Source organism: Natrix helvetica (genome assembly GCF_964273705.1).
Source record: "Natrix helvetica genome assembly, chromosome: 9".
NCBI classification, from domain to species: Eukaryota; Metazoa; Chordata; class Lepidosauria; order Squamata; family Natricidae; genus Natrix; species Natrix helvetica.
Window position 1 is genome coordinate 9472229 of NC_138560.1, and position 12590 is coordinate 9484818.

Below are 12590 nucleotides of genomic sequence, written 5' to 3' on the forward strand. Positions count from 1 at the left end.
GAACCACCATTGTTGTTAAGTTAGTTGCACGGTTGTTAAGTGAATCTGGTCGAAAAAAGGAATCACACAATCCCAGGACACTGCAAACGTCGTAAGTATGAACTGGTTGCCAAGCATCCAAATTTTGATCATGTAACCATGGGGATGCCACTACGGTCGTGTGAAAAATGGTCTCAACTCACTTTTCCGATGCCGTCGTAACTTCGCACGGTCACTAAATGAACTGTTGTAAGTCGAGGACTATCTGTAATCCAATGATTCTCAACCTTTTCTTCACCATGGATCCCCTTTAAATACGTTTTGTGGCCACAGACCATGGCCACAAACACCCAAGACTTAACTTGAGATTTAAATCATGACAGGCTCCAAGATCACCGCAGAAGGGGACTGCAGCCAAGAAGTGAAAAGACGCTTGCTCCTGGGGAGGAAAGCAATGGCAAATCTAGGCAGCAGACTAAAAAGCAGAGACATCACCCTGCCAACAAAAGTGAGTATAGTCAAGACTATGATTTTCCCAGTTGCAATGGATGGCTGTGAAGGTTGGACCATAAGGAAGGCTGAGCGCCAAAGAATGTAGGCCTTTGAACTCTGGTGCTGGAGAAGACTCCTGCGAGTCTCTTGGACTGCAAGGCGATCAAACCGGTCAATCCTAGTGGAGATCAACCCTGACTGCTTTTTAGAAGGTCAGATTCTGAAGAGGAAACTCAAATACTTTGGCTACCTAATGAGAAGGAAGAAGGACTCACTGGAGAAGAGCCTCATGCTGGGAACGATGAAGGGCAAAAGAAGAAGGGGATGACAGAGAAGGAGGTGGCTGGATGGAGTCACCGAAGAGTAAGCGTGAGTTAAATGGACTCCAGAGGACGGTAGAGGGCAGGAAGGCCTGGAGGAACGTTATCCATAGGGTCGCGATGAGTCGGCCACGACTTCGCAACTAACAACAACAACATTTTTCAAACCTCCACAGGGGTCCACAGACACCATAGGTGGGGAACCAGTGAAGTAATCAATTAAGTCCAGTTCCTGAAATGTTTGCCCTTTTCTGGATTTGAGGTCACCCTTAACAGGATACTTTAGAAGAAACAAAAGCAGGGAAATTACTTTCCAAGACTTCAGGAGAAGGTAAGAAAAAGGAATGTTATTCTCTCCCCATCCCTGACATTTTCTTTTTGCTATTGTTTCATCACTTTTTTTTCAGTCTGGTTGGGTTGAAGGTTAGGAAGCCTGACAGATCAGACCAAAAAAAAAAACACTTTTCAAGCCCAACAGCTGAAGCCATCATGCTATTTTATTTATAAAGCATCTAAAATTATGAGGTGCTGAACAGTAAAATGGAGAGTTCTCTGCCCACAGACTCAAGTCTAAAATTAACCAACATCTTTCCTTCTTACAATGAAACAAAGGGAGGTGGGGGGGATGTAGAGAAACAAAAGATTGAAAAATCTTTGCAAAACAGCCTCTTTTCTCACCTCTAGAAAAATCCATTTCTCGATACCTATATAGCCTGTTCACTGGGATACAGGTATTTTTCTGACCGAGGCTTCCCAAGAGCATGAAGCAAACTTCTGGTCCCGACAAAAAACCCTTTTATTAATTTACTGTGAATTCTTCTCATTCACATCCAGCAAAGTCTTTCGAGAGAGGATTTACAGTCACAGACCTTATTTGGCTTGGAGAGCTGCCAGGCCGATATCTGCAAAACTTGGCAAGGAGTCTGGGAAAGTCACAAACCAATTAAGCGAACTAATTGTCTCCTGCAAACTCCACTCCCCTTTCGCTCCTCTTTTATTTCCTCTGGGAGGGGCCATTCATCGACCACCTGTGACCTTACTCCCAAGTCAACCCCTGTTCTTTAGTTCCCTTCCTCTGACAACTCTGCGTATGCGCATACTGGGAACTGGCTCCAGCTGTTCGGCTGCCTCACTGATGTCTGACTCCGAAGGCAGCTGATAACTGTCAGACGGCCCTGGCCCCATCTCTGCTTCCGACACAGAGCCCTCATCAAAGCCTCCCCCAGACTCCAGGACTGGCCCATGTTCCTCCCCCAACCTCCTCAATGTCCGAACCTACTGCCTGCTCTGCTGGCGCGCCACAACAGGTAATCTTTGATTTAGGATTACACAATTGAGATCAGAAAATTCATCGGCAAGGATTGCGGTTGTTAAGCAAGACATCACATGAATTTGGACCCGATTTTATAATAGTTTTGCTGTGGACAATTAAACAAGGCATCACGGGATAGCAATTTATGAGCTTCCCTGCTCTCTTCTCCATTGGCCGACTAGGAGGGCCACAAATGGCAATCACGTGATCCCGGGAATGCTCCCACTGTCATTATAAATGTGATTCACTTGCAGGTGCCTGGATTGCAATCAAATTACTGCACGGACACTGTAAACAGTCATAAGTGGTAAGACTGGCCCAACATTATTATTTATTTCAGCCCCGCTGTAATTTCAAATGTTTTGCTAAATGAGCGGTCATAAGTCGCGGATTATCTGTTTTTACCATAATGATAACGGCTTATTTGCAAGAGTAACTCACATCTGACATGGAAACCCCACTCTAGGATATACACACTGCTACTTAGAATTACAAAATAAACTGCTGTAGTGCAAGCCATGATCCAATTGGAAAATCACTGCCTTAGGGATGTATAAGGTTTGTATTGGATGAGAGTCCTAGGCATGGATTACACCAGGGGTGGATTCCTGCCAGTTCTAACCTCTTCTATAGAAGAGGTTCCACAAATCTACAGTGCCGTTTAGAACCGGTTCCAGCTCCCCCAGCCCGTCCGCACATCACCAAGATGAAGAGCGAGAGGAGGAATTCTGGGAATTGAAGTCCACAAGTCTTAAAGCAGTCAAGTTTGAACACCCCTGGGTTTTTTTTTCTAAAGGGTTAGAGGTGCAAGGGTCTTGTAACTTGACAGCTTTAAGACTTGCGTGCTTCAAATGCCAGAGTTTCTGAGCCAACATTTTGGTTGCTAAGCAAGAGCGTTGTTAAGTGAGTTTCACCACATTTTACAAGTTGGCCACGCCCACCCAGTCACATGGCTGGCAAGCCACTCCCACCCAGTCACATGGCTGGCAAGCCACTCCCACCCAGTCACATGGCCGGCAAGCCACTCCCACAAAGCAGGCCACACCTACAGAAGAGGTTCTAAAAAATTTTGAAACCCATGACTGGACTACACCCATACAGACAAAAATTGCACAAGTCTCTGAGGAATTAATTTGCATGTTGTTCAGAAAAGCTCCATCCAGAAGCCAATATTTAGAATTGGCAGACAAAAGAAATATAACTGAGCATTTTGGAATGCATGTAAAGAATGCTGTACCTTACAAACTGCCAACTGATAGTTAGAACTGCAGAAAAAAACAACTTGCAAACAGCCTGCCTTCCATTGTGGACTTGTTCACTGCACGAGCCAGAAAGAGGGCTGAGAAAATGTCTACACATCCCCTCACATCCTGGACATAAACCATTTCAACTTCAGACGTGGCTACAGGGCATTGCATGCCAAAACTGCTAGACACAAAATATAGGTTTCCCCCCATGCCATCACTCTGCTAAACACCTAATTCCCATAGCAGTCTTCTGCCTAAGGATATTTACCTACGGCAGGGGTGTCCAAACTTGGAAACTTTAAGATTTGTGGACTTCAATTTCCAGAATTCTGGGAGTTGAAGTCCACAAGTCTTAAAGTTGCCAAGTTTGGACACCCCTGACCTACGGTATATAGTAGGGAGTAATACAATTATCCTTCTCATCTTTCCTATTACCTTCTCCTTTTGGTAACTTATGATTGCATTAACTTGTTGTTTGTGTGTACTTTGAGAGGTTAAGCACCGGAGACAAATTCCTTGCGTTTCCAATCACATTTGGCCAATAAAGAATTATATTCTTATTAGCCGTGATAGTGCAGTGGTTAGAATGCAGTATTGCGGGCCAAGTCTGCCGACTGCTAGCTGTTCGATCCTGACCCGATCAAGGTTGATCCTGCTAGCAGTTGACCCCCTCAGCCTTCCATCCTTCCAAGGTCGATGAAATGAGAACCCACATTATTGGGGGCAATATGCTGACTCTGTAAACTGCTTAGAGACTGCTGTAAAGCACTATGAAGCAATATATATGTCTATGTGCTGTTGCTATCTATTCTATTCGCAAAAGGAATGGCAATCTGCAACCTCTAATAATATACAAACGAAGGCTCACAAGAAAAAAAATCTAATTTCTTTTACCTTACAGCATAGAATTTCAGTCTTGAAAAGTACCAAACATTCAAGTTCAAAACATACTGTAAGAAAAATCGAGATGGTCTCTGCTGAGAACCTCCAAGATAAAGCCAGAAAAAGATGCACTCATTTAAGGATTTGAATGAGCCAAAAAAGCTCTTCAATTATGAAGAACATTTATATAATCTGGGAATCTTGCTTAGGTAGAAGATTAAAGGTTACAATTTCTCTTATGTTGAGAATTCCCAACAAGGTGCAGCAACCGGACCTCTCATTATGCAACTTTTGTGTATTACCTAGAATTGTGGAATAGGCAACAATTGTTTTGGTGATCGGACACGTAAAATCCAAAAGAAGCCACCTGTATTATGATTCTGCATGACATATAGATGCTTTCACACACTTTCTATACCAGGCTTGCCAACCTAGGGGTTTCAACTTCCATATGGAAAGGTTCTTCCATTTATGGTGGCTTCACAACTACCTTTCCACCGCAAATATGTTTCCAGTGGATGGAAGAGGTACCCTAAAATATGAGTCCTACCTGTGCAATAGATAAGATGCAAGCGTTTCATAGTATTTGAGGTAAGGCTCAATGATTTCCCTTCCATTGGAAAGGAAAAATCCAAGTCCTAGGGGAATTCCAAATGCAGCTTTCATGTTTATAAACCCTGGTTGGATTCCTATGTTAAAATATGACTTGCTGGTTTGTGGCATGTCATTAATGCTGCCAGCAAGAACAGTTTCGTATCTGTTTAATATGTAATTTAGTACCTAAAAAAATTCTTGCATGCATCTAGCCACTTAGGTTAAATCAGGGGTGTCCAAACTTGGAAACTTTTAAGACTTGTGGACTTCAACTCTCAGAATTCCCCAGCCAGCATGGCTGGCTGGGGAATTCTGGGAGTTGCAGTCCATAAGTCTTAAACGTTCCCAAGTTTGGACACCCCTGGGTTAAATCAATAGGGTGGCCTTCAGCTATCTGGGAAGCCTTCAAACACAAGGCATTAATTAATTTAATTGCCCTGCTTTTATTACTTTACCTTCTTCTTCCTCTTTTCCACACCACAATCCTGGGGGGTGGGGGGTGGGCTGAGAGTGACTGGACCCATATCACTAAGCTAGCCTTCATGCCAAAGATAGGACTAGAACTCACACATCTCCTAATTTCTAGGCCAGCACCCTAAACACACCATCAGCCTGGCTTTGTTTTTAATTGTTTAGCCCCCTCCGGCTGCATCTTTCCAGACGCTATAAATCTCTAAAATTCCTCTCCCACAAATTTGCTGCTTGGGAGATATGTAGAGAAGCGTCTCAGCTTCTTCTTTGCTGATATTTTACGCTGACTGGGTCAGGTCAGTGTTGGTCACGTTGTCCACCACAACCATAGCAAAAGAATTTGCAAAGATGAAATCTGTATAACTAAAAGAGGCCGAGTGCGGGGAAAGCTGGGCAAACATATTGTGTGAATGCGGATTAGTAATCCCGAAGGAAGCTCACACCACTCTCTCTCTCCCTCTTTTCTGGCCCTGCCACTTGTGACCACAACACATCAAAGATGTCAAATTGTGGTTTCCTTTTTTTTATTTTCTCTAGGTTTACAAGTAGAGGAGGAGGAGGAGAAACAATGCCACCACACCTAACCCCACCACCTGCATTGTACAGAAATTTACACATGTCCACATCCCGTAATAAATGAAGAGAGATCTGATCAATGTCTTCCTCTTAGGATTGCCAGCAACAATTTTTCTTCTTCTACTGGTACCGATTTTTCTTTCTTTCCTTCTTTAAAAGGGGAGAACTCACATGTCCCCACATCACTAGAGTCTCCCCCCCATTCTATATATATATTTATTATTATTATCTCTCTTCCTTAATTGGGAAAGTAGCCCATTTCCCCTAAGTCCAATCCTTCCTCTGGCCAAAACATCTGACATATGTTCACTAAAGGGGGAGGGGGGGGAGGAAGAGGGCAGGAAATGAATACTTGCGAGGGGGGGAATCATCAACCCACCCACCCCCTTTTAATTCACATTACCCAACTTCCCTCCTTCTCCCCTGACTTGTGGGGTTGGGGAGGGGGATAAAAGGGCGCCTGGACCTTCTACTCTTTGGGGTGGGGGAGACACGGGTTGAGAGGGAAGGCGGAGAGAAGCCGAAAGGAACCCATCACCCTCCCAACGCGTGTCGGCGGGTTCCCACGACAACACGGCCAGAAGCCGGACACGGGTGCCTGGAGCTGCTCGTGCGAACCCAGCGCGGCGATCGGTGGCTTGATTGAGTGGATGGGTGGGCTGCGACTCCTGCCCAGCCTGTTGCACGGGAGCTCCCCAGTCGGGGTGGGGAATCCCGAGGAAAGTCGAACCCCCGCCCTCCATACGCCACAAGCAGAGAAGAGACCAGCTCCTTCCGACGCTCCGGGGGTTTCCTCTGGAGGAAGCCCCGCACTTACAGCCGGGGCGATGCTTCCTCTCGGGAAGATCCGCCGCTCGCTCGCTCGCTCGCTCGCTCGCTGCCTTCCGGGGCTGCCGCTGCTGGGTCGTCGTCGTCGTCCTCCGCCGCCACAGCCGCCGTTCCCGCGGTCGTCGATGGACTGAAGGCGGCCCTCCCGAGCGCGGTCTAAGAGGCGACGCGCTGGAGCCCGGAGAAGGCGAGGCGGCGCCGGAGCAACGGCGCTCCTCATGACCCGCCCCCTCCTCCCTCCGCCTCCGAGCGCAAGAGGCTCTAAGGCTCGAACGCCTCGGCCAATCGCCTCCCGAGGCGAGAAAAAGGGGCGGGCAGGTGGGCGGAGGCGCAGCCCGAGCCGGCCAATCGGAACGCGGACGCTCTCGACGTCGTTGGGCGCAGAGTGGTGGCAAATTCACAAAACCCCGGGAAAGTGGGCGGGGCCGCTGGCCTGGCGGGGAGGCGGGGGGAGCGAGCGAGCAGGAGCCAGAGAAAGCAGAACGGGGTTAGCTTAGTTCAGAGGTCTTCAAACTTGGCCACTTTAAGACTTGTGGACTTCAAAGCTCTGCTGGCTGGAGAATTCTGGGAGTTGAAGTCCACAAGTCGTAAAGTGGCCAGGTTTGGTGAGCCCTGGTTTAGTTAGTGCCTGCATTCCTCTGCCCAGGTGACAGTAGTTTAACTGTGGTTTGTTGGCCGAGCAATGGGCTGAAATCAAGCCTCCCTCCCCCCAAAAAATCTTGGTTTACTCGCTTCAGTGAATGGGTTCATCCGTCTGTTCAATGGGGCCAGTCAGTGTGGAGTCCTGGGTGCTGCGTGAGATGTGTTTCTTTGCCTGCAGCCTCTTGAAAACCTTTGGGTTTACTTGCAGACTTTTCATTACCTGACTAGGTAACATCACTGATGTTGTTACCTAGTTGGGTAATAAAATGTCTACAAGCAATCGGCGGCGCACCTCAGACTCTACAGCTCAATCTAAAGTAATGTCCACTCCTCTGCTCACAATAGAATTCCTTATGCCACCAGGCTCAAAATTTTGGCCTTGGACAATCTGGAACTGCACCGCCTGCGATCGGACCTAAGCATAGTACACAAAATTGTCTGCTACAACGTCCTACCTGTCAATGATTACTTCAGCTTCAACCACAGCAATACGCAGGCAAACAATTGATACAAACTCAAGGTAAGCAGCTCCAAACTCGATTGCAGAAAATATGACTTCAGTAACCGAGTGGTCAGCGCCTGGAATGCTCTACCTGACTCCGTTGTTACATCCTCTCTAACCCCCACAGTTTCAACCTTAAACTGTCTACCGTGGGCCTCACCCCATTCCTAAGAGGTCCTTAAAGGAGGTGTGCATAAGCACACCAGCGTGCCTACCATCCCTGTCCTACTGTCCCCCATTTCCTTGTATTCATTTCCTTTGTCCATGTCCATTTTCATACTTGTACCTGTACATGTTTGACAAACTAATAAATACATAAATAAACGTACATTCTTTTCTATTAGTCCAGAAATTTTCTGAACAAAGCTAGCAGGAAGTTGTAAGGTTAGTTTAGGACTTAGCATATTGTGCAATCACCTGGAAAATGGATTAAGAAACCAAACATGTGGTTAACGTGTGCGTAGGTTGTGCAAACACAACCTATCTATGAGTTGGAGGACCTCAAGATTCCAATATTAATCAGAGTCTCTGCCAATTTTTCACACCGGATCTAAAAAAACAAGCAATGCAGTTAGTCCTCGACTTACGACCCCAAGTGAGCCCAAAATTTCTGTTAAGGGAGAGATTTAAATGAGTGTTGCCCTCATTTTATGATGTTTCTTGCCACAGTTGTTAAGTGGATTACTATAGTTGTTAATGTGGTTGTGAACTGAATCTTACCTCCCCATTGATTTTGCTTGTCAGAAGGTTGCAAAAGGTGATTGGGTACCCTGGGACACCCCAAACATGACATCTCATCATAAATGAGAGCCAGTTGCCAAGCCTCTGAATTTTTTGCACGTAACCATGGAGATGCTGCAACAGTCATTAGTATGAAAAATGACCATAAGTTCCTTTTTTCAGCGCCGTTGTAACTTTGAACGGTCCCTAAATGAACTGTTGTAAATGGAGCACTACATGTACACCCTGGGAATATAAGAAATGAATAATCCTCAGTAAATTACTACAAAGTTTGGAATTCATTGGCTGCTTCTGAATTAATTTCTATCTCATTTTGTTACTTTTTATAAATAACACAAGGTGACAAACATACCGTACCCAATATTCCTTCCTCTGCCTATTTTTCCCCCACAACCAAAACCCTGTGAAGTGGCTGTGAGAAAGGAACTGCCCCAAAAGTCACACAGCAGATTTTTATTTAATCTTCATTTGTTTGAGAACGATAGTTTATCCCAATTCTAATCCTTTTATTAAACCAAATAATCAATGCATAACAATTTCCAAGATATCAACATCTTTTGCCTTTGGGTTTCTTAACTATCCGCAAGTTCCACAGCAAGAAAATGACTCTTGCTATCAGTTTTGCTTTGGCTCTGGATAAGAGATGCTACCTACTTTTTTGCCAAATCTAACCCCAAAGATCACTTGGAACAGGAAGTGACAGTAGCATTCAGAATATCTTCAGGGCTCATTTAAGATGGGATATCGAGTGCAAAATCATTTTATTTAGTTAATCCCATTTGTCCTCCAGGGGAGGCCTTCTTCTTCTTGTGCCATATCCGTCATCGGACATTGACGATCATGTTGGCGATTCTATTTTTATCAACAGCCGCATGAGTCCCTTAAATTTTGAAGCCATGATATTCTTCTTCTGCCTGGACCTCGTTTGCCTTCAATCTTTCCCTGGAGGATTAAGTGAAGTATGCCATATTTTTCTGGGCGTCGCATCACATGTCCAAAATATTCTAACTTTCGCTTTTTAATGACTTTGATGATTTCTGTTTGCTTTCCCAGGCGGCTTATCCCCTCCTCATTTGTGATTTTGTCAACCCAGCTTATACGCAACAGCCATGCTGGCTCAAGAATTCTGGGAGCTGAAGTCCACAAGTCATAAAGGAGCCATACTTCCCCACTGATCTACTGGGAACAAGAAAAAAGAACCTTTTCTGTCACGGCTCCCACCTTGTGGAACATCATCTCTGTGGAGATAAGAATGGCCTCCACCTTGATACTCTTCCAAAAGGTCCTGAAGACATGGTTTTGCCAGCAGATCTGGAGGATCCCAGGTGGACATAAAAGGTAAAGGTTCCCCTCACACATGTCCTAGTTGTTCCCGACTCTAGGGGGAAGTGCTCATCTCCGTCTCAAAGCCGAAGAGCCAACGCTGTTCAAACACGTCTCTGTGGTCATGTGGCCACCATGACTAAACGTCGAAGACGCATGGAGCGCTGTTACCTTCCCACCAAAGATGGTCCCTATTTTTCTACTTGCATTTTTACTTGCTTTCGAACTGCTAGGTTAGTAGAAGCTGGGACAAATAATGGGAGCTCACTCTGTTACGTGGCACTAGGGATTCGAACTGCCGACCTTTCTGATCGACAAGCTCAGAGTCTTAGCCACTTAGCCATCAAATGGTTTGTTGGAATGTGGTCACCAAGGCAGTGGAGGGTGCATATTGATTTCTTTATTTGGGGTTTTATTCCTCTAGGCCACCTGGAATCACTGTGAGTTAGTGAGACATATACATTTCTTTAATAAATAAAAATAAATTTCTCCGCCCCCCCAATGTGTGCATTTAAGTCATCAAGAGCTGTGCTGCTACATAATTATTATAATTATGATTAAGCATACCAAGGGACTTAAACTCTGTACGACTTTCAAGAAAGATTTTTTTTTCAGGGGCAGAGCCCATGCTTGTAGTACAAAATGTATTATTCACACAGATAGACTCTTGAGGTGCTGGTGCCTTCCCGGCAGATGGTGAGAAGTTAGTGTAGGCTAGAAAGCGCTGAAATATAAGCAGGAAATATTTATTTTATATATTTTTTTACTTCAAATGACGCGTGATCAGGATGTAATGGTAAAGGCAAACCTTTATAAAAGGTAACTCGCATGTTAACAATTTGATTGACGCTACTGGCCTTTGAAACAACAAGATTTATTTCTGTGTAAACATTTTTATGTTTGCGGCTTTGCGCCATTAAAGGTGGGGTAAAGCTTGACAATGTTCTTGATTATATGGAAATGTTCCTTTCTGCACTACTTAATGTTTCATTGGCGATCCAGGATAAAGTTGAATGACTTAAGGTTACTTTTTCCACTACTGCAGGGGTGTCCAAACTTGGGAACTTTAAGACTTGTGGACTTCAACTCCCAGAATTCCCCAGCCAGCATGGCTGGCTGGGGAATTCTGGGAATTGAAGTCCACAAATCTTAAAGTTCCCAAGTTTGGACACCCCTGCACTACTGCAATTCCAGATGAGCCATATCAACCATAAGAAGCAAGATGGGTGGCACACGTCATTCAAAGCAATAGGGCTGAATTCACAGAGACATTTAACCTGCTTGCAGAATAACCAAGCATAGAATTAATCAATGTTAAGGGACTGTACCAAATCAAAGATTGGTAGCTGATTAGGTTAAACATACCAAGATATTTTCCAAGCTGCATATTGTATCATTTTAAAATTGTAATTTGCATACTTTTACTATGTTAATTGTGTTTTCATTTCTCTTTTATCTGTTAAGTTACCCAGAGTCACCTTAAAGGGGAGAAGGGTGGCATAAATATTTAATAACTAAATAAAACCCACAAATTATGTTTTAATTTCTAAGGTATAGTTCAGTTTCTTATAAATGCTAGAAATCACGCTGTCCTTTTTCACCTATCCCAAAAACCTCGGCCTCACCTTGAAAGAGAAGGAACTTAAAAACAATATATCCCATCACCATCTGATCAAAGATAACCATGATGGAATGTTGCAAAACAAGGTCTACAAGTTTTAAGAACACTTTTATAAGTGGTAGAAATTGCCACAAAACTGTTGGTCTGGAATGCATATAGCTCAGCATAATGAACTAATGAACTAAAACCAACCCACAGCACTAGTGGCAACAAAACTCATGTGAAATCATCGGGGGGGGGGGGGAATGCTGTATTCAGAAAGAGCATATCAAACACTGAGATAGAGGATCCTTGAGTGAGCCAAGGTAGTGATTGTCCCCTGGTCAGATGGTTGTTAATTTAGCCCCAAGTTGTCAGTTGAATTTCTGCTACATAACTCTTCCTTCCTAAAGGAGATCAAGCCTGACTACTCTTTAGAAGGCCAGATCCTGAAGAGGAAACTAAAACACTTTGGCCACTTAATGAGAAGGAAGGACTCACTGGAGAAGAGCCTCATGCTGGAAGCGATTGAGGGCAAAAGAAGGAGGGGACAACAGAGAATGAGGTGGCTGGAAGGAGTCATTGAAGCAGTAGGCGTGAGCTTAAATGGACCCCAGAGGATGGTAGAGGACAGGAAGGCCTGGAGGAACGTGGTCCATGGGGTTGTGATGGGTCGGGCATGACTTCACAACTACAATAAACTCTTCCTTCAGTGGACCTCAAAGCTTTTAATTCTCGGATATTCTTAAGGACTGTATAGGCTTGGCATGGCATGTTCATAACGGCCTTCCAGAACTGGAAAAAAGAATTTGAAGAGTTTTACAGCTAGTCCTCAACTTACAACCATTTGTTTAGTGTCCATTCCAAGTTGCAACAGCATTGAAAAAAAGTGACTTCTGACCATTTTTATGACCATTGCAGGATCCCCATGGTCACATGATCAAAATTCAGGTGCTTGGTAATTGGTTCATATTGATGTTGGTTATCGTGTGATCCTCTTTTATGATCTTCCGGCAAGCAAAGTCTGTGGGAAAGCCAGATTAACAAAGGGGTTACTAACTCAACAACTGCAGTAATTCAT

At 44.6% G+C, this 12590-nt stretch overlaps 1 protein-coding gene across 1 annotated transcript in view; it reads right to left on the minus strand.

Annotated features, from left to right (window-relative positions):
• The window catches only part of LOC309396613 (beta-1,4-galactosyltransferase 3-like), a 29286-nt gene extending 22333 nt beyond the window's left edge, over nt 1–6953 (minus strand). Inside the window, exon 1 of the mRNA XM_081961891.1 lies at nt 6691–6953. The gene's annotated coding sequence lies outside the window, so the exon portion shown is untranslated. The remainder of the gene's footprint in view (nt 1–6690) is intronic.
• Between the last annotated feature and the right edge of the window lie 5637 nt (nt 6954–12590).